General features: G+C 44.0%; 1 protein-coding gene across 5 annotated transcripts in view; it reads left to right on the top strand.

Annotated features, from left to right (window-relative positions):
• Positions 1–23,700, top strand: part of Fam222b (family with sequence similarity 222 member B) — a 62,635-nt gene that overhangs the window by 16,941 nt on the left and 21,994 nt on the right. The window contains exon 1 of one of the 5 annotated variants that reach the window (XM_021630519.2): positions 6,869–7,080. The exons of the other annotated variants lie outside the window; for them this stretch is intronic. The gene's annotated coding sequence lies outside the window, so the exon portion shown is untranslated. Of the gene's footprint in view, positions 1–6,868; positions 7,081–23,700 lie in introns of those variants that run through there. 5 annotated transcript variants of the gene reach the window in all.

Genomic DNA, 23,700 nt, shown 5'->3' with positions numbered 1-23,700 from the left:
CAAGGTGTCAGCCTGAGTTAGGTGATGGTTTCAGTTAGGATTTGAAGAAGGACATGGTTACCATTTCAGGCAAAATTAGCACTGTGTTCGACACCTGAGCCTAAATATAGAACCAGTGCCATCATTATTTATCATGTACTTGGGACATGCTTGAAATTTGAATCTCTTGGACTTTTTCTTAGCCTCTAAAGTGACGTTAACAATAGGAAAAAATTGGGCTAGAGAGGTGACTCAGCGGTTAAGAACACTGACTGTTCTTCCAAAGGTCTTGAGCTCAATTCCGCTACATGGTGGCTCACAACCATCCAAATCGAGATCTGGTGCCCTCTTCTGTCACGCAGGTAGAACACTGAATAAAAAGTAAGTCTTCTTTTTTCTTTCTTTCTTTTTTTTATCCGAGACAGAGTTTGTCTGTGTAGTCTTGGCTATTCTGACACACTTTGGAGACCATGCTGGTTTTGAACTCTCAGAGATCCACCTGCCTCTGCCTCCTGAGTGTTGGGATTATAATCGTATGCCACCATGCCCAGTTTAATAAGTAAGTCTTAAAAAAAGTTAGGATGTAGTCTAGAACCTCTATAAGGAAAGGGTGAAATCCTTAGGTGATAAGATTGCCAACAGGCTTAGAACTTTATCTTGCCTGTAGGTCAGTTGGGATTCTGTGCATTGTTTATAGTAGTATGAGGACCTGTTTATTTCTAAGTTTAGAAGAAAGTGTTTTTTTTTTTTTTTTTTTTTTAATTTTATTTTTTGGTTTTTCAAGACAGGGTTTCTCCGTATAGCCCTGGCTGTCCTGGAATTCATTCTAGTCCAGCCTGGCCTCGAATTCACAGAGACCCACCTGCCTCTGCCTCCCGAGTGCTGGGATTACAGGTGTGTGCCACCACCCACCCAGTGTGGCGGGTTGTTTTAAAGAATGAAAAATCCTAGTTGTTCAGTTATGCTGGGGTGAAAACCTAGTTCAGAGAGGCAGAGAAAGCACCCAGCTGATCTTCCTACTCAGCTGACATCTTAGAAAGAAAAAGCCTTTCTTCAGTGTTCACATCCCAGAAGGAAAAAGCCAAAAGCCCCCTTTTCCACTCTGTATTAAAAACCCCTCTCTCAGTGTCCCCTTCTTTCTGTTTAATTCCTGTCACCTGGTTGCTTGCTCCGATTCTTGACCTAGGGTTAACTTTATTTAGCTCTTGGGTTAAAGGTGTGTGTTAGGGCTTAACCATACCAAACAAGAAACAGGTTTTTAACCTGTTCACAATTTTGGGATCAAATACCCTGCAACAGTGACATGAAGGTACTGGTTTTATATAGGTTGGAACTGAATCTTTGGATCTTCTGAATTTATATTTCTCTTTCATTGCATTATATCTCCTCCTTGTCTTCCCCTTCCTCTTTTTTTTTTCCCTCTTTTTTTAATATAGGGTCTCAAGTAGCTTAACTTGGTCTTGATCTCTTCCTTCTTTTCTAGTCTGAGGATTACTCTATGTACTCAACCACACCTGGTCTCCATTACCTCTTATGTCAGGGACAAGTAAAATCTTGTTTCTTTTCTTCTTTGATGGGAAGACCACTTGCTTTTATTGTACATAAGCTCTCTTTGAGAGAGAGAGAGAGAAAGAGAGAAAGTGTGTGGGTGTGTGTGCATACACTTGGTGAGTGGACAAAGAGACCGCTTGGCTTGGTGCACAAAACAAATCCATAAACTGCTTGGGAGGCTAAGGCCAGAGGATCCCAACTCAAAGGCCCGACTTGGCCAAGGTGACTATAAGGCCAACCTGGGTGCTAAAAATAAAAGGTAAACAGAGCCAGGCATGTGGCGCAGTGTAGAGTATGTGTCTAGCACGTATGAAGCCCTACAGCAATCGGGTATGTTCTCTTGCTTGCTTTCCTTTTTAGATTTATTTCATTTTATTTTATGTGTATGAGTGTTTTGCTCATGTACTTATGTGCACCATATGTGTGTCTGGTGCTTGCAGAGACCAAAGAGGGTGTTGGTTCCTCAGACACGGGATTTTCCGATTATTGAACTACCTTGTTGGTGCTGGGAACCCATCCCTGGTCTTTCTAAAGAACAAATGCTTTTAACCTCGGGGCCCTCTCTCCAGCTGCATCGCCCACCCGGTTTAACAGGGTCTCGGGTCTAGTCTGGCCTTACTTTCCCTTTGTAGTTCTAGATGACTTTGAACTTTAAATCCTCCTGTTTCCATCAAGCGCTAGGAATATAGGCCAGTGGCTCTGTACTCAGCCCTTGACCTTATGAATTTTTTACGTGACTTAATAGTTCATGCTCTTTGAGTACTTTCTCCTTTGCTGTTACTCTTTTTCTTCCTGGCATGTAAAAATTCCTTGTATATTGTTGGCATCAACTCTTCTTAATAAGCATTGCAAATACCCTTTTAGGCTATGAATAGGAAGTGAGAAGGCAGCCTCTTGCAGCAAATGCTAATTCATTCAGCATGGTGTTTGGTTAAATGAGTTGCTTGCCCTTGGTTATTGGAGCAATGGTAAGCTTCCTTTGTTTCTCCTCTTTCAGAGACACATAGAACAGCTCCTTCTGTCTGAAATCAAGTTTGGCTCTGTGTTGGTTATAATTTGCTTTTTCTGGCTGGCACAGCCTTCTTTTTGTTTTCTGTCTTCTGACAGATTATAGGATTGTGGGGAAACAGCGTCCAGGGCTTTTTCAGGAACTGTGCCATTTTATCTACAGGAGAAGCCATTGGCTTTGGCACTAAAGAAAATTGGCTCTGTATTTAAAGATGCCAAATCATGCTTGATTCGCAAGTTTGCTGTCTCATTTTTGTATGTGTGTGAAACTTTTTCAAGATGTTGGCTTTTTTTCTTTTTCTACCATGTGCTACCCCATCAGTATGAAGAATTAACTAACAACTTATCCTTCCAGCACCTCACCCCAACATACACACTGCCCAAACATCCTAAGTCACAAATGCAGGGACCCTCTGAGGATTTGGGGAGTGTGTACCACAGTGTTCCTTTTCAGCTTTATATGACTTCTAGCTTTTATTTTGGTGTATCAGCTAATGACTGTTCCATGGAGTCTTGAATTTATTTATTTATTTTTCTGAGACAAGATTTCTCCAGTGTAGCCTTGGCTGTCCTGAGCCACCACGCCCAACCTGAGTCTTGAATCCGTAGAAGTGATTTGCTGGAAGTCGGGCTATGGTGGCACATGCCTTTGATCCCAGCACTTGGGAGGCAGAGACCAACAGAGTTAGAGTGCCTCTGTGAGTTAGAGGCCAGCCTGGTCTACAGAGTGAGTTCCAGGACAACCTAGGCTACACAGAGAAACCCTGTCTCAAAAAAACAAACAAACAAACAAACAAAAAAACAAAAAAAAGAAAGAAAAAGCAAGAATTGATTTGCCAGTTAAGGTGTCCTCTTTGTTTACTGTTGTTTTGTTCTCTTTTGGGATAGGGTTTCACTTTGTTGCGCACATTGGCCTGGAACTCACAATGTAACCCAGGCTTCCTTGAACTCAAATGCCTTGAGGAATTAGAGGCTTAAGCCACCAGGCTCAGTTCCAAGATATCTCTGACATAGGTCTGTCTGTCTTTCTCTTTCTTTAACCTCCCTCCTTTCCTCCCTCCCTACAACAGGGTTTTTCTTTGTAGTCTTGGCTGTCCTGAAACTCACTTTGTAGATCAGGCTGTCCTCGAACTCACAGAGATCTGCTGCCTCTGCTTCCCTAGTGCTGGGATTAAAGGTGTGTGCCACCACCACCTGGCTTAAAAGATTAATTTGAGAAATTAAAAAAAAGAATTAAAAAGACAATATGAAAAGAAAAAAAAAGAAATAATTCCAGGCACACCCCCTACCCTCTCCGATTGTCTAATGAGTCAAAGTGTCTGATCTGTGTCGGTTTGCAGCGCTGCTTTTTAAAGGGTAGTTAGGTTTGAAGAGAATTTCACTTCAGTGTGGGGAGATGGCTCAATTGGTAAGTTGCCCACCCAGCAGGCATGAGGGCCTGAGTTAGAGTTTCCAGAATTTACGTCAAAAGTGGTGTCTGCAACCCCAGAGCTTCGTAATGGGGTGAAGGCTAGCCCGAGTAAGCTGGATCAGTGAGCTTTGGGTAGAGTGAGAAACCTGTTCCAAAAAATAAAGGAAGGGCCGGAGAGAGCTCAGCAGTTAAGGCCACCTGTTGCTCTCGCGGGGAACCGAGGTTTGAGTCTTGCACCCACGTGCAGCTCACCACTGTCTGTGACTGCAGTGGGAGGGGCTCTGGTGGCCTGTTCAGGCCCCGCCACACATGCATAGACATACAGACACATACACGCAGTCGAACACTCCCATTGGGTGGTTCCAGGGGATCGGGTGCCTTTTTCTGTCCTCCAAGGGCACTTGTACTTAGGTAGTGCTCATACGTATACGCAGGCACATACACAAGATAAAGGAATGTAGAGGAATGACACCCATCACCTTCTGACTTCCACATGCACATGTACACACATACACACACACACTAGAGAGAGAGGGAAACAGTTTCTTGTTCAGGTTACATCATTTGTTACTGTTTTTGCTTTTTAATTTGGGTCTACTGACAGTATGTCTAAGGCTACACATAGGTGTATATATACATATTTACATATATATTCATATATATATATGTGAATACAGGTTTGCATAGTAGGCAAATTCTCTACCACCAAGCAGCATTCCCAGACCTTGCTGTTTTTTGATTTGTTTGTTTTTGAGGCATACAGTCTTTGTTCTCTAGCCCCGGCTGTTCTGGACTCGCTTTGTAGACCAGGCTGGCCTCTAACTCACAGAGACCCAACTGCTTCTGCTTCCCGAGTGCTGGAATTAAAGGCATGAGTTACCACACGCGACTGTTTTTGTTTGTTTTGTTTTTGCTTTTTGTTTTTTTTGAGACAGGGTTTCTCTATGTAGTTCTGTCCTGGGACTCACTCTATACACTAGACTGGCCTCAAACTCAAGAGATCCGCCTGCCTCTGCCTCCAAGTGCTGAGACTAAAGGCATGTGCCACCAACTGCAGACATTTAAAAAATGTTTTACCTTTTAAGTATATGTGTAATTTGCCTGCATATATGTATGTCTCTGTATCGTGTGTGTGCCTGGAGCCCTTGGAGGCCAAAAGAGGGCTTTGGATCCCCTGGAACTGGAGTTACAGATGGTTGTGAGCTGCCATTTGGGTTTTGGGAATTGAACCTGAGTACTCTGGAAGAGCAGTCAGTGCTCTTTAACAACTGAGCCATCTGTTCAGCCCTTTTCTTCTTTTTTTGAGAAAGATTTCTCTGAGGCCAATGCCTCACCTGGAATTGGCTATCTAGAGTGAATTGAACTTGGAATAATCCTTGAACTTGGAGTGGTCCTTTAGCTTTTACCCCTTGAGTGCTAGGTTTATAGCTACAGCTACATCACACTTGGCTCCTTTTCTCTTGTTTATGTTACTTATTTAATTTGTGGTGCAAAGCTTAGTGCTCTGTCACTGAGCTACACCTCCAGCTCTTGCTTTGTTTTAAATTATATCCGTGCATGGAGAAGTAAATGGGATTGCAGAATGTGATGAGGTTAATAGTTTGCAATTAGTTACAAGAATTCTGGACAAAAATGGCAGCCTACATACATATTTTTTTCCTCTTTGCAGCTTTTCCCCCACCTCTCCCCACCCCTCTATCTTTTCACCGCTTCTTGTGTTGGTGATGGAATGCATGGCCTTAAATTAGTTAATATTGCAGCTCCACCACTGGCCCATGAACACCCCTTCCCAGGTCTCAGTCTATGCTTGCCTCCAACTTCTGCTTTTCTGACCTCTACTACTGTGCCTGTGTTTTGTTTTTTTTTTTTTTTTTTAAGTAGGATTCTAGGGACTGAATGTAGGGCTTTATGTGTGCTAGGCAACCATTCCACCAAACAAGCTACACCCCCAGGACACGTCCTCTTTGTTTTGGTTAAATGAACCCCCTATAGTGCTCTACCACTACAGTCCAAGAAACTAGACCATTGTTAGCATATTCCGTCGCAGCCACAGCGGTCCGTTAACGCTGGCCTTAACCATTTCAGTTTGGGTATGGGTGTCCAGGGATGCAGCGTCAGTGTTGTTGTTTTAACAAATACCGGGCATGTAGCTTTAATGAGACCCAGTTTTCCTGCATCCGAATTACACTGAAATCCGCTAAGGAAGTGGTCATCTCAGAATGATTGGATTGTAGATGCCTTGGGTGATACAGGTTGAAACCAACTTCGATGTGTTCCCCTCCTCCCCAACTCCGCTAAGTTCCAGATACATACTTTCTCACTTCTCTCCTTCCCCCTCAGATTCCCTCAGGGAAATGAATTTCCAACAGGTAAAATTGGTGGAGTTGATGAATACCTAAATCTTTCCACCGTTTTGACGGAATGTAGTTGATTTGTCCTGAGAAAAGGAAGGTAGAGCAGAGAGGCCTGGAAAGCATCCTTTTTGTGGTTGGTGTCTTCCGGTGGTTAATTGTTTTGGAAGTCTTGAAGCCTTCTGGCAGGAAACACCCGAGGGCTGGTCACTCTTAGTACCAGGAGAGTGGGTGGAGAGCTGGAGAGGCGGCGGGCGAGGCATCACCTGGTCCGACGGCTGGATGCTAGGCTCCCGGCTTCCGGGTGGGCACCGGGAGAGACGGGGGCAGCGCTAACAAAGAGGAGCCGTGCCGGGGCCGGGGCCGCGGGTAGTTGGCCTATCCCCGGCGGCTGACCTCCCAGTGGGCCTCCGCAGTTGGCTGGGTGGCAAGTCGCTCTGCTGGTTCTTTGGCTCACGATTGGCTGTGTAGACAGGAGGGCGCTTGCAAAGAGCAGGGATGGAGTTGAGGGGGCGGGGCTGGCTTCCGGCGGCGGAGGGGAGAGAGCCGGAGCCGGCTGGGGGAGGGGGTGTCGGCGCACCGCGGAGTGCAGCGCTCTTGGTGAGCCTGGCACCCGGAGTAGCCGTCTCCCCCTCCCCCTGCCAGAGCCGCTAGAAGCCCCCTCTCCTGTCCTCTCCGGACAGGGGCAAGCAGGGCTGCACTGTCCCAGGCCGCCGGGGCGGAACCCGGAGCCCCACTGAGCGCTGCAGAGCCAACCTCACCTCCTGCCCAGGGCGCAAGGTGTGTGTGCTTTTTCTAACGCCACCCGGACTTTAGCCGACTTAACCTTGTAAGAAAGGGGAAATGGAGTGGGAAATATGATCTCTGCGTCTCATCACCCTATTTTTATTTTCCAGTTCTACCATCATTCTTCTGTCTCTTCATCTCACCCTTGCAGCTGGTTAAGGAGATTCAGGACACTTATCTCTTTTTACCGATGTGTAGATGTCGGCCGCGTAGTAAATTGCACAGATGGAAAAAAAGAGGAGCCCTTTTCCTGTGGCATCTGATGCAGTAACCCGGCAGGGGAAAGATGCAGCCCAGGATTAGGTTTTTAAACTGTACAGCATCTGCGTTCATTATTATTCTCCTCTTTGGTTAGATCTTAATCAGCAGCAATAACCTTTAAGAGGCGGAGGTTTTGGTGGAGAGAAGGAACAGCCCTCTGGCCTTGGTAGTTACACGCAATCCTGATAATTGTTAGCGATTAACTCTGATGAAGTCGCTTCCCTGAGAGCCCTGTCATAGGCTTTGTGTAGTGGCTCAGCCCTATAGGAGAAAGAGCTGAAGCAGGGAAACTTACCTTCGTGTAGAACCTGAAGGCTTTACCGGCTTCTCCATTGCTGTCTGTCTTATATTCATAGGTTAGTGACATTTATGGGCTCGTGAAGGGATTAATTTCAGTCAGAAAACCAAAGCTACAGCTTTAAAAAAAAAAACAAAACAAAAAAACCACAGATACTTTGATTGGTTTGCCTTTTTAGGAGTTCTCCCCAATCTTTGTTAGTTTGGTTGGCTGGAGCATTACAATTTTGACGATGTTTATTTTTGGAGGAGTTCTTTGCCCTTGTAACAACTTAGGATTTCTTTCTTTCTTCCTTTTTTTTTTTTTTTTAAGAGGAACTCTAGTTCAGGTTCAGGCTGGCATGGAATTCCTATCTTCCTGCTTTAGCTTTCCCAGACTGCTGGGAATTAACAGGTGTGCACCACTGCACTTGATTTGGATCCTTTCTGAAATACATTGCTCGCTACAGGCAAATTATGAACCTCTTTATGTATTTTAAATAGAAGGAAAGTTACCAATTGAAGGTAAAAATGCCCAGAAATTACAATCTCAGAAACAAAGGGTGTGCTTATTGGGTAGCAATGTTCATGTTATCTTTGTTTTTGTTTTTGCTTTGTTATTATTTTTCTAAGAGAGAGTCTCCTTGTGTAGTCCTGGTGGTAGCCAGGTTGCCCTGGAATTTACAGCAGTCTAAGCTGCTTCTGCCTCCTCAGTGCTGGGATAACAACCACCGTCCTGGCTTGGTATCTTTGCTCTAGTTGTGCATTTTCAGTCAACAGTGTTTGGGACCAGTTTTATCTTTATGTTGACTAGCAAAGAGCTATGTTAGATGAGATGAACACCAATCTATTGACAACATTTTATATAAATATTAACTAAAGTGATACATTTATTTTCATAATCCACATTGTCTCATAATTTCCAGTGGTGGTTGTAACTGGAGTTCAGATTTGAAGATATAATCGATGTTCTGCAGCTGTGTCACAGTTTTAGCTGGATGAGTAATTTTCTTGATTTATTTTATCTCTAGCCAGTCAGGAACAGTTGGGATGATAGTCAAGTATTAAGGAAAATATGGGGCCTTGGGGTGTAGTGTAGTCAATAGGGTGCTTGTCTAGCATCTGGGCGGCTTTGGGGAGATGGAGGAAGAGAGATTAGAATGCCAGCCAGGGCTACACTGTCTCAAAACAGTAAACAGAAGAAAAATAGAAATGGTGAGACAGTAGATCACCTCAGTTATGGAAATATAGATCAGGAAATGAATGTCCTGTCTCACATATGTGTATGTATACATAAATATGTATTTTATACACATAACATTTCAAGTAGTCTCAGTATAGAATTATTTAAAAAAAAAGGAAATTCACAATAATCTTATGTTGGCTTTGGAGTTTTTCCATTTTGTATTTTTTTATCCCTAAAGGCTCTGAATTAGGTTTAAATGGGAAGAGAAGAGGATCCTTCAGATGTGTCTGACCTAACTTGTTACTGAGAATAGGGTATTAAAAATCACTGATTCAGGCTTTGGGCAGTAGGGATAAAATGTAATATATTTATTTATTTCCCTTTTTATGTTTGAGACAGGAGCTCACCATACAGCTCTGGCTAGTCTGGAATTCAATACACAGACCAGGCTGGCATCAGACTCAGAAGATCCCCGTCTTTGCATTCTCAGTGCTGGGGTATAGATGTGATCAGTAACACCTGTGAAGTTTGCATTGCTCTCTAGAAGGTGGGGAAGTAGCAAGAAAACCACCTAGATGCTGTGGTACCCTCCTATTTGCTACCCTAAAAATTTTTTTTTCCTCTTTCCCAGGTGTGAACACTTGATAAGGCTTTTATAAAGTTATGCTATCCTTTGCTCCCTGTGTTTGTTTTGTCTTTGAGGTAGGGTCTGTATCTCAGCCTGGCTTTAAGGTGTGTGTTTCTGTGTGTGTATACAAGTTAACTGGTCCCAGTGGCCTCGTGGAGGCCAGAGATTGACATCAAGAAGTGTTCTTTAAGCTGGGCACAGTCAAGCACGCCTGTGATCCCAGCACTTAGGAGGCAGAGGCAGGCGGACCTCTGTGGGTTCTAGGCCAGCCTGCTCTACAAAACAAGTCCAGGACAGCCAAGGCTACACAGAGAAACCCTGTCTCAAAGAAAAATGAAAGAAAAGGTTTTTTTCAAATGGTTGCTTTATTTTAAAAAAAGATTTACATTATTTATTGTGTGTGTGTGTTTTGCCTGCATATATGTCTACATATATGTGTGTGCCTCATATTCCCAAAGACCAGAAAAGGCCATGGGATCCCCCGGAATTTGTATTACAGAGAAATGGTTGTAAGCTTCTGTATGGGTGCTTGGAATTGAATCCAGGAAGAGCAAGCCAATGCTGTTTGTTAGTCATTGAGCCATTCTTTCAGCCCCGTTACCTTGTTTTTTTAAGTCAGGATTTCTGACTGGACCTGGGCCTTACTGGCAGCGCAAGCTCCATCTTCCTCCTAGATCTGTCACCTTGCACTGCAGTTAGAGACATGCTCTGCTCCCCCAGCTCTTGCGTGGATGTCAGGGACCCTTGTTTGATTGTTTGTTTGTTAATTTGTTTTGTTTTGTTTTTTGTCTGGCTGGTTGATTTTGGTTTTAGTTTAGTTTTTTAAACAGGGTCTCTATGTGGTTCTTGCTGTCTTGGAACTCACTATGTAGACTAGGCTGACCCAGAACTCACAGAGGTCCTCCTGCCTCTGCTTCCACCACACCTGGCCCCCAAATTCAGGGCTTTGTGCTTAGGTAGCAAGGAATTTACCCAGAGATCTGTTTCCTGACCTTGAACTCTGACCCTCTGGCCTTAGACTGCCAAAAGCTGGGTACAATTTTCTCTTCCTCTATTAATTTTTGCAGTGTACAGGGCTTTGTGCACAGGGCAGAGCATGCTCCCAACTGCGTTGCATTATACCTGCAGATCCAACATGTCTTCTTTATTGTCTGTTTGTGCAGTCAGTAATTCACATGGCACAGTAGTGGGGGTTCCCCAAAGAATTTTTCCCAGGAGGCAAGAGGCTTTTAATGGGTGTATCTGCATTAGTCTCCAGGTATCATTTAAAGGGTTTGGAAACTCGATTTATCTTCTGCAAGGAAACATTTATGCAAAGCTCTGACTTCTAGTTCATTAAGTTAAAGAGACAGTGCTGCTGAAGTCAAAGCAACTCACTGAATTTCCTTTAGCAATCAGTATGTTTGTATCCATTATGTTTATCTCGGTGACTTGCACTTAGAATGTAAGAAAAATGGCCTTATGTTCTCTTTAAGGGGAGACTCAGGTCTAATCATTTCTCAAGTACAAAATGATCCCTTGAGAACAGGAAGGAAACATTGGATCCTTGTCTTTGCTTAATTCCTATAATAATCTGCTCAGTTGTGGGAAAAACTCAAGGTGAGAAAATACTAGAGGTAAAAAAGATCTGAGAATGCTGCTTTATTAGTGAGAGGCAAACTGTGTTCATTTTGGCTTTATCAGCTTGATGTCACGGCCAGTATCTTTTTGTTTGTTTTTCACAGGGTTTCCTGGAACTAGCCCCTTAGACCAGGCTGGCCTCAAACACAAAGATCTTCTTGCCTCTCCCTCCCTAGTTCAATACCAGTATCTTGTGTGTTTTTAGCTTTTATTACTTTTAATTTTTTAAATTAAATTTATTTATTTTTGGTGTAAGGGTGTCAGATCACTTGGAACTGGCGTTACAGACAGTTGTGAGCTGCCATGTGGGTGCTGGGAATTGAACCCAGGTCCTCTGGAAGAACAGACAGTCCTCTTAACCACCGAGCCATCTCTCCAGCTCATTATTTTTAATTAATTTATCTGTTGTGTGTACACACATGTACAGGGCTCACCAGGAACATAGGGAGGTCAGAATTGTCAAAAAGCTTCTCTATCTGCCGAACAGTCAGCCCTCTTGATGTGTCTTTTAAGCATAAATCTCTCCTCCCAGGGCTTGACTCTTGAGTCAAGCTCCGACTTTTGAGGAATTTCTTTGCTAAGAGTTTGATTCTGACAGCCACAGACTTGGTGGAATCTTTAATCTGTTTACCATTCAGATAAAGATTTGGAACATTGGTTGCTGAGTGAATGAAAGACATGAAAAGGAAAAGAGAGGAAAGGAACATGACTGGTCCCCGGTTTCAGCATCAAATGAATGAATAAAGGAAATAAAAAGGAAAAGAAAGGAAACGTGACTGCTCCTAGGTACGGTGGAGGAGAAGGTTTATTATCGACTTGTGAGCGAACATAGCAGAGCTCTGGGAGACTCCAGCATGTACATGACCCTGGGCTGGGCCATGTGTGAGAGAGAGCAGTGAGGAGGGAGAGAAGAGAAAGGGGGGCTAGGTGCAGCAGCCAGAAAAGAGGACAGGTAATCAAAACGGTTACATTATATATGGAAAAGCAGCCCAGTTCCTTAGGCTGGAGAGTTCAGGTGGCAGGGAGATGCAAGCTAGGTAAGGGGTATGCAAGCCCTGTACTGGGGGCTGAGGGTTGAGGGGAGAACCTGATGGCCAGGTCTACTTTGATATGTTAATAGATACCTCAGCCATTTGTCTCAGGTTGAAACCTAACAGTTGCTAGTGAGTTACTGAATGTTTCCTCAAGAATGGTTGGGGCACATTGCGTATCAATCAGTTTAATTCTCAGTAGTTTACAGGTCTGTTTCTGATGAGGACCAGAGCTGCCTTTCTGACGACATTGCCTTTTAAGAATTCCTTGTTGAGTCACGGGGGGCTCAGCAGCTAGAGCACTGGCTACTACTCTTCCAGAGGATCTGGGTTCAACTCCCAGCACTCACATAGCAGTTTACAACTGTCTGTAATTTTAGTTCCAGGGTATCTGACGCCTTCACACAGCCGTACATTCAGGCAAAACACCAATGCACATAAAATAAAATAAAATTGTTGGGGGAAAAAAACCTTGTTGAGTATGTATATACGTTGTTCGGCGCCTCAGAATAGTCAAACTGCTTGCCTGTAATCCTGGCAATCGGAAGGCTGAGGTAGGGCTTTAAGTTTGAGACTAGTCTGTGTCACATAGGGAGACCAGAAAGAAGCACATAATCAAGCCTGATGCAGTGGCGCACGCCTGTCATCTCAGCACTCAAGGAGGCAGAGGCAGAGGCAGGCAGATCTTTGTGAGTTTGAGGCCAGCCTGGTCTACAAAGTGAGTCCAGGGCAGCCAAGGCTACACAGAGAAACCCTGTTTCAAGAAAACAAAACAACAACAAAGAAACACATAATTAATAAAGTGATCAAGTAAGCAGCCAACCACAATGATAAATAGATTTCATTTACACAAGGAAATTTAGTTGTTGAATCAGGTGGTGGGTGGGGTTGCTCCGTGGTGTTAAATCACACTTTGGGTTTGTGACAAGTGGACAATGAGCTAACATGCCCATTTTGGAAGCAGGCCAGTGATAACTGTTAGTATTTAGGAACACAACCTGCTCCAGTGTTATCCAGCAGCCTATGATGTCATCATATGTCGCCAGCCAGGTGGCCACACCTGGAAGGCGTGGTTATCGTGCCCCTTAAAAGGGCCGATACCCACATGTGGTCCCTCTCTTACACTCTTTCTCTCTTACACTCTTCTCTTTCTTTCTCTCTCTCGGGGCGCCCCCTTTCCCCTTCCCTTTCTCCCTCTCTTCCCCCACCATGTCCCGCTACCCACTTCCTCCGTACCCTCCATACCCTTCTAATAAACCTCTGGCAGAGAATATCGGTTGTCCCCCTGCTTCTTCTTCTTTATGATTTTTAACAATAACACTGCCTGGATGGATTGGAAAATAGGACAGAGTGAACAATTGAGGGTATAATAATGAATCTTCCTGCTGAGTCTTGGGAGAGTGAGAGATTATCCTCAGAGCTGTTCAGTCTGTCAGGGAAAGAGGAAGAGTCCACTGAATTAATTACTTGGACTGTGTTTGTTACCAAATGCATTATGGACTTGCTAGAGCCATTTAAAACAAAGTCACCTTTCAGTGTTTTTAAAAATTGTTTTACTTCACATGTCTGGGTGTTTTCCCTGTGTATATGTCTGTGTACAGTGTTGTGACCGTGCCCTCAGAGGCTTCCCTGGAGCTAGTTACAGAGGGTTGCGAGTCAAACTCCTGGCACTCGGAAGGAGCTGCCAGTGCTCTCAACCACTGAGCCATGCAAAGTTACCTTTGCATTCCAGACTTAAGTTTTTTATCTACTCTTCAGAATGCAGGCCTTTTTGCCCTTCCCCAGACTTGGCTCTCTGTGAACACTGAGCAACAGTCTTTTGCTTAGCAAAATCTTAGACCTCTGCTTAATGAGAAATTTCATTATTTGTAAATTTATGAGGCAAATGAAAAGGTCTGGGTCTGCCTTAAAGCAGTTCTGTGGTGACTTGAGTACATATCATACTTCAATACTAAATGTGTTTATAAGTAATTCAGAACAGGTTAGGCTAAGATTTGTGTAGCTCCAGAATAATTTCTAGTATAAAGGTAAATATTTTTACTTCTAGATTTGTTTTCATCTAAGGATTCAATAATTACCTTCGTAGTATTTTTCCAAGGTGGGGAAAACTAAGGCTTTTTAAAAATCCAGATAATGTAGTACTTTGGTAGTAAGGTCAGAACCATGAATTCTGAGTTTGAATCTTCCCCTCTCTGAATTTCAGGGAGGCCTGGAGTGTGCAGTCATCCTGCCATTCTCTCAGGTCACTGAGAGTCCACCTGTAACAGGCCTGACTGTAGTCTTGAACTCTAGACCTTCCTGCTTCCGTTGCTAGAATTACAAACATACTATTTTTATCTCCCCCTCCCCCCCCACGCTGGATTTCTAACTGTATTTAACAGTGTTCTCCTATAATGTAGAAAATCCTTTTTAAAAATTATTTAAAAGACAGGGATAGAGCTCAGTGGAAAGAGTATATGTTTAGCATCCCCAAAGCTCTGGGTTTCATTCCCAGCACTGCAAAAACATGTCAACAAATAAAAATTTCCTGTGTTCCCCTTGAGATGCTGGTTTTGTTTCTCTGGTTGCCAAGGATACCCAAAGATTGGGACACTATTAGCAATCAAAAGAAAAAAGGGGGGAAAGTCTATTGTAAACTGTTATAGGAAAGAGAAGAAAAGCCTTGGATTTCAGGAAGGAAGCACTGGGCTTACTTAAAACACTCCCCAATAGACCAAGTTTGTTACATTTCAGCCTGTTACATTTCATTCCATAAAGGGCAGAAACTGTCCTTACCAGCAGGTTAGGGTAGGGCTACACAGTAAAGCTTACTTTCTGGTCAGTGAAACAGTCACTTCTTGATTATTCATTATTTGCACAGAAAAGCAAACAAAGAAATTGTAGGCAAAAATATTCAAAGGGGTTTCCACAGCCATATTTTTATTTTGTTGCCTTGTGTATATTAATGTTTGTCTGTGCACTGTGTGTGCCTGTACCCACAGTGCCAGAAGAGGATGTCAGACCCCCTGGAACTGGAGTTGCAGGTAGCTGGAAGGCACCTTTTTGAGATGGGGTCTCAGTATATAGCCCTGGCCGGCTGGGACTAGTGTAGACCAGGCTGAGTTCAAAATGACATCGATCCACCAGCATCTGAGTCCAGATGCCAGGATTAAAGGGACCTGGGTCCTGCTGTTTTTGAGACAGAGTCATTAAACCAGGCACTTACAAACAGTCTAACTTAGTTATTTTAGTTAAGGTGTTAGATCTGCTTTGCATCAGCTTTGATTTCGTGGGCGTGGAGTATTGAGATGGGGCTGTGTAAGTCAGCATGTTGTCTTGTGGGCGTGGTCTGTGGTGTTCAGTTTAACATGACTCAGTAGCTGCTGTTGGTTGAAATTTTGGGAGTCTGACCCTGAGTAGTTTACTTTGTGTATATTTAATTTAAGCACAGCACAATTAGGTGAAAAATTTTCTGGTGATAGCTAACTCAGTTCCTTACGTACAATAAAGTGTAAGACATAAGCAGATGTAGTGGTGCACGCCTTTAATTCTATTATAAATTTTATATCTTTAAAATTTTAAAGTAGAAAAGGGAGATTTAGTCAATGTTGCCAACACGTTGGGAAAAGGGATGAAGAGATCAAGTGACCCCCACAGATTCACTCTTGGGCCCTGAAGTGAGGTTAAAGTTTAAGTAAAAGAGCAGCAGTGAGCAGGTCCAGTCTTGATCAAAGTATGGAACAGCTCACTGTTGGCCCATCATTGTCTCTGATTTATAATCTCACTCCAGGAGAGAAGAATTTCTGTGCTGACTGGCCCAGGCTTTTCTTGAAATTTCTGGGGAAATTCCAATTTTTTTAGGGCCTGCTGCTTTAATAGTCTGATAGCTGAAGTGTCTGTGTGGAATATATTCATTTATACCAGACTGGTTAAATTTTTCTGTGTCTATGTTTGAAACAGATAGAGCAAACTGCATGTAAGTAGGCACTAATGCTAGAACACAGTTAGTACCAGGGAGCTGTGGATAAGATTCTTTTCCCCGTACCTTCTTAGCTTTGAGTTTCTTTCTGAAGCACCAGCACAGTCAACTCCATCTTGTGGTTTTGAGAAAGGGTCTTGCCCTGAAGCCTAGGCTGGTCTCAAACTTAGGGTCCTCCTGTTTCAGCCTCCCAAGTGCTGGCATATTACAGGCAAGGGCTGCCGTGCAGAGCATGGCTTCATTTAAATTCTGCCAGCTCCTCCTCCTCCTCCTGTGTCAACAGTGTTCTCTAAAGACATTGCTGATGAACCAACCATCTGGCAGTTAGGTCTCCATTTTCCCCTGGCGCCAGGATAAGATCTGTCCCCATTGGTCTCAGGTTCATTCTTTCTGTCCTGTGGGCAGTGTCCTAGCATCTCAAACAGTTTTTGTTCAAGCTCCCTTTTCAGAAGCTGTACTTGCATTGTACAGCTGTATCTGACTTTCTTAGCACCCTCAGGCCTGTTGACCACATAGTTAATGGATGACTAGAAAAGAACAACCAAATTTTAAATGTATTTTGGGAACCTGTTATCTGCTTTTCACTTGTAAGTATTTTTATTTTATTTTAAAACACAGATCAAAAGCTTAAAGAATTGGCCACCTGTCATGGCACATGTCTTTAATCTCAGCACTTGGTAGACAGAAGCAGACAGATATCTGTCCAGGACACCCAGAACTATACAGGGATAGATACCCTGTCTCGAAAAAGCCTCTCAAAAGAATTAGAATTAAAATTAAAATTTTAAAAAATTATTTTTATAACAAGAACAAGATGACTTTTTTCCCCCTTAAGCTTGATTTATTATGTATACTGTATTCTGCTTCCATGTATGACTGCAGGCCAGAAGAGGGCACCAGATCTCATTATAGATGGTTGTGAGCCATCGTGTGGTTGCTGGGAATTGAACTTAGGACATTTGGAAGAACAGCCCATGCTCTTAACCTCTGAGCCATCTCTCCAGCCCCAAGGGACAGTGTTTGTTGACTTATTCTTTGGCAGTTTTTTACATGTATTTTGATCATATTCGCCCTCAACTCCCTCCTTTTACTCCACGGCCCTGCTCCTCCCAGATATCCTCAACAGGTCCCCTCCCCTCTTCATGTTCTCCTCTTTTTTTAAGCCCCCTGAGTCCAGTTAGTGCTGCCTGTTGGAATGCTCACTGCTCTTGTTGGCTTGATCGTGGGCAGGTCGCCATAGCTGCATTGAACTTGTGTGTCCAAACCATGGTATTTATTCACACCACGCCTCCCCGTCCACCTCCCCATCCTCTGGCTCTTGCACCTTTATAGGATCCCTCTTCTGTCATGACCCTTAAACTTTCCGGGGGTGGGGTGTCTTGATACAGATGGACCGTTTGGGCCCGAGACTCAATATACTTATTCTAAGCGTTTTGACTCATTAGGAGTTCCTCATTCACTGCTACCCACTGCAGAGGGGCCTTTCCTGACTGGGGTTGAAGGAGTAGGAGTTTAGAAGGCAGTTTAACGTGTCCGTTTAACAAGACATTGTTATTGTTAGATTACTGGGTAGGACCTGTGACTTCCCCAAGATCAGGGATACAACACTAGTCTTACTCCCTCCCTTGGGACAAGCCCCAGATCTAGTCCAAAAGCACTGACCTGTAACCCTGGTGCCTCCATTGTGCAGTGAGCATGTCCTGCTCGGCTGAGCGGCAGCGTGGTGTATCATTGCTATTACCGTCTCTGTTGACGGCTTTTCTCCCTTGGGGGCATGCATAGCACCTTCAAGGGCTGTGGCGGCACTAGCCAGTAAGGAGGATGTTTGCAGGTCAGGTCCAGCTTGATTTTTCTGTGTTGTATTAAGTCCTGCTGTCTAGGCCTGATGCGCTCCAGAGAACAGCAGTAGCCTGTGTCTCAGCCCTGCACAACAACGCTGAGGGAGGCATTCACTGCACTAAGATTGTCATTTTATTAGTTTTGAGACAGCGCTTCTCTGTGTAGTCCTGGCTATCCTGGAACTTGCTGTGTAGACCAGGGTGGCCTCGAACTCAAAGAGTTTACCAAGGGAAAAAGTAATTCTGAGCATGTTGGGGCATGTAATCCCAGGACAAACCTAGGAGGGTTGCCTTGATTTTGAGGCCAGCCTGGATAATGAAACAAGATCCTTTCTCAGTAAACAACAACAAAACACGTGGTCAGGTGGAGACAGTGGCTCAGTGAATAGAGGGCCCTGCTGCCAAGTCTGAGGATCTTGGTTCAGTTGCTGGGACCCCCAAGGTGGAAGGAAAAAACTGTTCTTGAGTTGTTTTCTGCTCTGGCACTCATGTGTATATACACACAGAGAGATTTTTCCGTGTGTAACCAAAATGTGTTTCATCAGCAATAAATATAAAATTAATTAATTAAAAGGGGAAAAAACAAGGTAGCACTAAGGGCCAGTTGTGGTGCATACCTTTAATCCTAGCAGCCAGAACGCAGAGGCAACAGACGCATCGTTGAGTTTGGGAACAGCCTGGTCTACAGAGCCAGTTCCAGGACAGCCAGGGCCCCATAGAGAGACTCTGACTCCAAAAAAAGAAAAAAAAAACCTGTACCTGAATGGGGTCAGCCAGTTGTGATGTCTCATACCTGTAAGCCCCCATGCTGAAATGAAGAGGCGATAGGATCACTGCAAGTCAAGGCCAGCATGGACTACACAGTGCATTTGATGCCAGCAAGGCAGTTTAGTAAGACTGTGTAAGAAAGAGAGCCAGGCATGGTAGTCATGCCTTTAATTTCAGTACTCAGAGGCAGAGGCAGGTGGGTGAATCCTGAATTTGAGGCCAGCCTGGTCTACAGATCAAGTTCCAGGACAGCCAGGGATACACAGAGAAACCCTGTTTCGAAAAATCAAAATGAAAAAGAAAAAAGAAAGGAAGGAAGAAAAGAAAGAGGAGGTGGTACAGTAGCAGAGTGCTTGTCTAACACCGAGGAAACTTAGGTTCAGATCCCAGCGCCCCCACCAAAAACAGGCAAAAACCTGTTTATTGTAAGGGTCTGGAGAGACGCGTCTGTTCAGGAGTGCTGTCTGCCCCTCCAGACCACCCGAATGTACTTTCCAGCATCCACATGATGACTTACAACCATTTGTAATTCCAGTTCCAGGGGACCTGATGCCTTCTGACCACCAAAGACACCAGGAGCTCATGTGGTACACAGACATACATACAGGCAAAACACCTAAAGACATAAACTAAATGTATTATGACAAGGAGAAAGTAAAAAACAATAGTGACCCCTGGAACTGGAGAATTGTTTGTAGTATGTGGGTGCTGCGAACTGAACCCAGGTCCTCTGCAAGAGCGGTAGGCACTTTTAACGCCGAGCCATCTCTCCAGTCCCCTGGCATAATTTCTTACTAGATCATGCTGGTGTCACAGAATACATAGAGTACAGAGCTTTAGGGCATGGAGGGGAGACCACGGTGCTTCACTTAGTTGTCCAGAGGAAACTTACCAGTTCTTGGCAATCTTCAGCTTTCCTGGTGTTGGCTGTTGTTAAAATCCATCTTTAGCAGAAGCACTGGTTAATGATTTTTGTCCTAGCTCAATATGCCGGGCATGAGCTGGAATTGCTGAGTGATTTGCAGTGGGGGAACCATGAGGGCAATTTCGTGTTTGTTCACAAATTACCATTAGTAGTTTCATTTGCTGTCAGATAGAAGGAGCAGGAAAAATGGGCTTTTCGCCAATTGCAGCTTCCCTCCGATTAGGGCCTTAGTTCAATTATGTCCAATTAACTTTTATTGCAGATAGCGGTGATAATTACTTTCGAGTCAGTTTTGGCTATAGTTATCCCAAGGCTGAAGTATGAACTTGATGGATTTTAATGGCCACCATGGCCCGGTTCATTCCCTCCCTGCATGCTTATTTCTTTTTCCAGACAGACCTCTTTTAGGCAAGAGGTCAGATGTTATAGAAATCAGTCTCACAATTAAAACATATTGTCCTTCTTTTGAAGAGCTATGTAGGATCATATTTTAAAAATCTAAAAAATAAATAAATAAATAAAAAATCTATTAGGAACAGCCCTATTTTTTTTTTTTTTAAGATTTATTATGTATCCAGTGTTCTGCCTTCATGTACACCTGCACGCCGCCAAAAGGGGGCACCAGATATCATTATAGATGGTTGTGAGCCACTATATGGTTGCTGGGAATTGAACTCAGAACCTTTGGAAGAGCAGCCAGTGCTCTTAACCACTGAGCCATCCCTCTAGGCCCCTGATGTTTATATATATATATCCTGAGAGCATACCCTTGAGCTCACTTGTGCTTATCATAGGAGATTCGACCAAGATAGAACCAGATGTCATTCTCATAGTAATTTGCAAGAATAGGCTGGTTTCTGGTTGCATTTTAAATTCTGTCCTAAGTGCAAAGGAAAACTTTCTGATTGAGTACTTTTAAATCAATAGGATGCTAAGGATATGCTTTCTTAGCTTCATAGAAATATTATCTGTTTGTTGGCAGTCTCATGTAGCCGAGGCTGGCCTTCCACTTAGGATGTAGCTGAGAATGACCTTGTACTTCTGATCCTCTTGTCTTCACTTCCTGAGTGCTGATACTAGAGGTTGGAAACACTATGCTGAGTTTTTGGTGCTGGCCCCACACGTGCTAGTCAAGCTCCCAGCCAGGTGAGCCCCAGCCCCAGCTCGGTTTGTAATGTTCTCCATTCATTCAACAAGTATGTGTGCATGAGCATTTGTGGTCTCACGAAAGCATAGACACATCAGCTGCTCTGATGTGAATGAAGGTCAAGGGCAGCCCAGTTCTCTCTTTCTACCATGTGGGCTCCAGGGACCAAACTCAGGCTGTCAAATTTGGTGACTTCAGCCACCCAGCCATCTTGCTCATCCCTAGAATGTTCTTTTAGTAGAAAGTTGAAAATAACCATTGCTTGGTATGCAGTGAAAGAGGCATAGAAAGAAAGCAAGAAAGCCCTTTGTGGTTATGCATGCATGGCCGCAGTCCCAGTGTGTAGATGGTCGATGCAGGAAGATCAAACTCTCAAGGTCGCTTTCAGCTACACATTAATTTCAAATAGCCTTCCTGGGCTATTTAAGAGACTGTCACAAACAAAAATGAGAACCCTTACTAACAGATCGAGCTTTCCAGCTCTTTTCTATAAGCTTCAGCTCCACCTTTCTATAGTTCAACATTCTACTTTGTTGTCTTGTTTTGTTGAGATGGGTCTTCTGTAGCACAGGCTGGCCTCAAACTCCTATATTCGTTTCTACCTCCCAGGTGCTGGAATTTCAGGCTTGACTTTAAGAGCAGATTCATCACTTCTGGCATATTTATTTTGTATGTTTGTGGAGGTGTGTGCCACAGTGCCCATGTGGGAGTGTTGAGGACAGGCATTCGGCTCTTGTCCACTAAGCCATGTCCCCAGCCCATCGCAGCAGATTGAAAGGGAAGACTTCCACGATCAGTGACTAGTTCTCTGCATTTAGAAAGGCGCTGTTTACGGAGTCAGTGTCTTCCTCCTGCACACCCGGCTCTGGACATGAACTTGCATGGGCTCTCTTGCCTGCAATTCAGAAGCACTGGGGTTGCAGGCATGCATTGCTCTCCCTGTCTAGCAAAGCACGCTAGAGGATCAGCTCAGAGCTGAATGGAAGTCACATTTTGTGCAGTTTGAATAATTGAGATGATGCAGACCATCTTTTAAAAAGCGTACACATTTTTAAGTCACAGAAAGTTAAATTTCTTGCTCCCTTTATTCCAAAAGCTAGAACACTCTTGCTATTGCATTTTACACTTCACACTTCACGCTTGTGATGTAAAGGGTAGGGCTTTATTCTACAAAGATAGGTAGATTAAAGGGCAGGAGGTACAACTGTTGGAAGGTGCTTGCCTAGCACCTACAGAGCCCTGGGTTCGATCCCCAACCCCGCATAAAACTGGATGTGGTGGCCAGTATTTGGAAGGTGGAGTCAACAGAATGTGAAATTTAGGGTTACTCTTGGCTACATACCAGAGTTTGAGGCCAGCCATAAAACATTGTCTCAAAATAAGGAGGTGGGAGGGCTGTAGAGATGGCTCAGGGGTTAAGAACACTGGCTGCTCTTCCAGAGGACCCGGTTTCCAGCACCCACATGGCTGACAACTTGCAATTGTCCCTAACTCCAGGGGATTTGATACCCTCTTCTGACCTCAGTGGGCCCTACATGTATGTGGTACACAGATATACATGCAGACAAAATACCCATTTACATATAAAGTAATGATAAAATAAAAATACTTTTAAAAAGGGGCTTGGTAATTAAGGTTGGTAATTAAGGTTGCTCAGTAGTTAAGAACAGGTGCTGCACTTGCAGAGAACCTAGGTTTAGTTTCCACCACCAACATGGTAGCTTACAACTGTTTAGAACTCCATCTGGTACCAGGGGATCCAGCCTTCTGAATCTGCTGGCACCAAACATACACAGTATACTTACAGACAGGCAGGTAAAGCACTCATAAAATAAATAAGTCGTAGCCAGGGTCATGGCACGTGTCTTTAATCCCACTACTCAGGAGACAGAGACTCACTGCTATCTATGCATTGAGTTTCAGGGTAGCCAAGGTCCCACAATGAAACCAGGCTGGCCTTCAACTCAGATCCACCTGCCTCTGCCCACCCAGGTGTTGGGATTAAAAGTGTGTGCCACCACTACACTTGGCATCTTTGCTGTTTTTCTTTCTTTAACAACTTTATTCACCTTTTCACTGGGGGTTTTCTTCTTATTTTTGTATTCTCAATATACACTATTGCCATAGCACCTGATACATAATGGGCACCATGGCCTAGAAATCGCCTCTCTCTGTCTCCTGAATGTTGGGATTAAACGTATAGGCCACCAGTGACCAGGCTCTCTGGTGTGTCTCATGTACATAGCTGGCCTCCATTGAAAATGACTTTGAGCCCTTGTCTTCACCCCCTAAGAGCTGAGGTCACAGGCACTTGGTGTGCAACCTCGAAATACCTGTATTTCATTGTTATCATGAATGATAACAAAAGTCTGACACTTGATATTAAAGCTTTTCTTTGCCTACAGGCACTTTCCCATTATTGTTACCTGTATGTGTGGTAGCAGCAGCTGTTGCTGCTGCTGCTTCTTCTTCTTCCTCCTTCTCCACTGAGGAATTGAATCTAGGGCCTTGTGCATGCTAAACAAATTACAGTTCCTAGCCCTTTTTTCTCCCCCTTTCCTTTCCTTTTCCTTTTTCCTTTATTTTCCTTTGTCCTTGTCTTTTTCCTTTCCTTTCCTTTTTTCTCCTTTCCTTCCCTCCCTTTTCCTTTCCTTCCCTCTCCTTCTTCTTCCCTCCCTTCTTCTTCCCTCCCTTCTTCTTCCCTCCCTTCTTCTTCCCTCCCTTCTTCTTCCCCTCTTCTTCTTCCCTCTCTTCTTCTTCCCTCCTTCTTTCCCCCTTCCTCCCTTTCTCCTTCTTCCCCTTCTTCCCTTTTCCCTTCTTCCCCTTCTTCCCCCTCCCTCCCTCCCTCCCTCCCTCCCTCCCTCCCTCCCTTCCTTCCTTCCCTCCTTCCTTCCTTCCATGTGTATGATGAGTGCATGTGCATACAATGGGCTGAGCCCTTGCACATCAATCATTAATCAAGAAAATACCCTGTAG

This window comes from Meriones unguiculatus, chromosome 7, assembly GCF_030254825.1.
Source record: "Meriones unguiculatus strain TT.TT164.6M chromosome 7, Bangor_MerUng_6.1, whole genome shotgun sequence".
Lineage (NCBI taxonomy): Eukaryota > Metazoa > Chordata > Mammalia > Rodentia > Muridae > Meriones > Meriones unguiculatus.
This window is presented reverse-complemented; position numbering and strand designations above follow the sequence as displayed.